The 2,346-nt window shown below is 40.6% G+C and overlaps 1 protein-coding gene and 1 long non-coding RNA gene across 5 annotated transcripts in view; one reads left to right on the top strand and one right to left on the bottom strand.

Annotated features, from left to right (window-relative positions):
• BNC2 (basonuclin 2) overlaps positions 1-2,346 on the bottom strand; it is a 398,693-nt gene that overhangs the window by 277,340 nt on the left and 119,007 nt on the right. The window lies entirely within an intron of this gene.
• Positions 1-2,346, top strand: part of LOC112485007 — a 6,916-nt gene that overhangs the window by 3,145 nt on the left and 1,425 nt on the right. The gene's annotated exons all lie outside the window — the stretch shown is intronic.

Below are 2,346 nucleotides of genomic sequence, written 5' to 3'. Positions count from 1 at the left end.
CAAGATTTCTGGGGGGGGGGGAAAAAATGAAAGTAACTTACCTGTTGGGACATTCTGAATAAAAGGTTAGTATCAGCGTTTTGCCATGTCCCCATGAACCCAGGTTCAGCCGCAGTCGTTCTGGTTCCGAACTGCATGGAGTTGTCAGTACAGGAGTCTCTTAAAGTCAAGTCTCTTGCCCTCTTTGGCTCTCTGTCTCTCTGTGTCTCTCTTTCTCTCACATCCACTTCTGCCTCTTCTGACTGAAAAGTGAAGGTGGATTTTTTGAGCCTCTTGGCAGCCAGTAGCAGGAGTGTAGTGTAGTTAAGAAGCTGGCTGAACTGTGCATTTCATTTGGGAAGGGGGAGATTTGGGGGAGGGAGGGGGTCAGAGCTTCTTTCGCACCTTCTACACAGATACCCCTATCATTTATGCATAGATTGTGACTCCCTGAGCTTGCCTTTGCTCAGTTTAACAGCTGCCTGTCAGGTGTGCAGGCAGCACTGGAGACCCAACCATCAGCTTCAAACTCTCAGCCACTGCATGTCATTGGATAGCAGAGCTAAGAGTCAACTGCACTGTTCCACTGTCAGGCACCAAATGACACCCTGCACTAACCCCTCTCTAGACACACAGATAGATACACACTTCTGCACACTCCAAGCAGCACCATAAGCACGGACGGTACATGGGGCGTGGAGAGCTGGGGCCCTTCCCAGGGAATTTTTCCCAACAATGCTTTCAGGTATAACATGCAATATCTGACATCAGTCGTTGCTTTAACATTTGTAAATTGCTATGCTTAAACATTTTTTTTCTAGTTACACTGGAAGAAAGAAAAATATTCATCTGTAAGAGAATGTAAAGTTGGTATAGTTGTTGTCTAAATGTTAACTCCTAAAAGTCATATAGTATGTACTGGGCTATTCATAGCCACATATAAAGTCCTAAAGAAAATAATATGCATATGGACATGACTTTACACTCTAAGAAGTAAATAAGTAAAACCTAGCATTTTTGATATAGAAGATACATAGTAAATATTTGCAAAATATACCCTATTTAACATCCAGTTCCCTGGGTCATTAATTACTAAATTGGATGTTAAGTAATAAGAAATTGAATGGCAAAGGAAAAAAGTGTACCTTTTCTTAAAGCTCAAAAATAGAAAAAAGTCCTTTGTTAAAGTTCCTGGATGAAGCATCTACAATATCCTTTCAAATCATAAAAAAGAAAAAGATGAAGGAAAAAAGCCTGTCCCATTCCAGGCAAAAAAGTAATGAATATAAAAACTCCATTTTTCATTCTAGATCTCTATGGAAAATTCTATAACGTTTTCCTGCCTGATGAAATATAAACTCGATAGCATGTCGTATTTTTAATTAAACGTTTTTAAAAGAAAACATCTATTTATTAGATAGTATTTACCTTATTTATGGAAAAGCAGAACTAAACAAATGCACTGTTCATAAACAGTAACTTCAAAATGGAAAGCTAAATTCATGTCGTCTCAAAAGTAGTCATTTTTTTTGCAGGAAAAAGCCATCCCTCCTAAACTTAAAATGTAAGGAACATTAATCTTCAACCACCTACAAATATCGAGGACAAATGTACCACTCTCCTTGCTCCTTCTTAACTGAAGAATAACAATAAACCTTACTCTCTGAAACAACAAAAGAAACAGAAAAGAGCTTCAATGGCAGCTCTGTGTCATTAGTGGACAATGAGAAAAGATGAGAAAACGTACACTATGTTGACACAAATGTGCCTTCCCCTCTAGAACCGACATCTCCTGAAAGCTTTTCTGTTAAACTTCCCTCCGGTTCACCACCATTAAGCACAAAAAAGTCTCAAAAGCAGCAAATTCAATATCTGAGAAGAAGCAAACAAGAATCCAAAGAATTGTTGCCTTAAAATATATTAAGTCCACCTGTGGTCAATAAAAATATTCTTGAAAGGGGAGGGCAGGAAAAGCCCCTATGAGTCAATTGTCAACAGTGACTGTACCTTTACAGCTAGCTATTACCCACTTAAACTCCCTCTAAAATTTGCTAGCCTCTTGATTTCTGAAGTGGCACTCAGTGCCTCAGTCAAGCTGCCTGCTCAGCTCCTGACCTTCCCACTAATGGCTGTTATTTGTGGGAGGCTTAAGGACACTGTCAATAGCAAGCTTCCTCCTCTCTCCTCTCAGGCTCTGTTGTATCGCTTTGCCTGTGTGTTCTCTCTCGCCTGCCTTTTGCTCTCTCGCTTCCCCCTCCTTCCTTCCTCTCTCCTTCACTCCCTCTTCCTCTTCTTCCAGCCTCCACCCCTTCTTTCAGTCCTGTAGCCCTCTTCTGGTATCCTCCTCCTATCTCTCTCTCTCTCTCT

This window comes from Pteropus alecto, unplaced genomic scaffold (genome assembly GCF_000325575.1).
Source record: "Pteropus alecto unplaced genomic scaffold, ASM32557v1 scaffold95, whole genome shotgun sequence".
Taxonomy (NCBI): domain Eukaryota; kingdom Metazoa; phylum Chordata; class Mammalia; order Chiroptera; family Pteropodidae; genus Pteropus; species Pteropus alecto.
The sequence above is the reverse complement of the archived record's forward strand: the minus strand, read 5'-3'. Positions and strand labels throughout refer to the sequence as shown.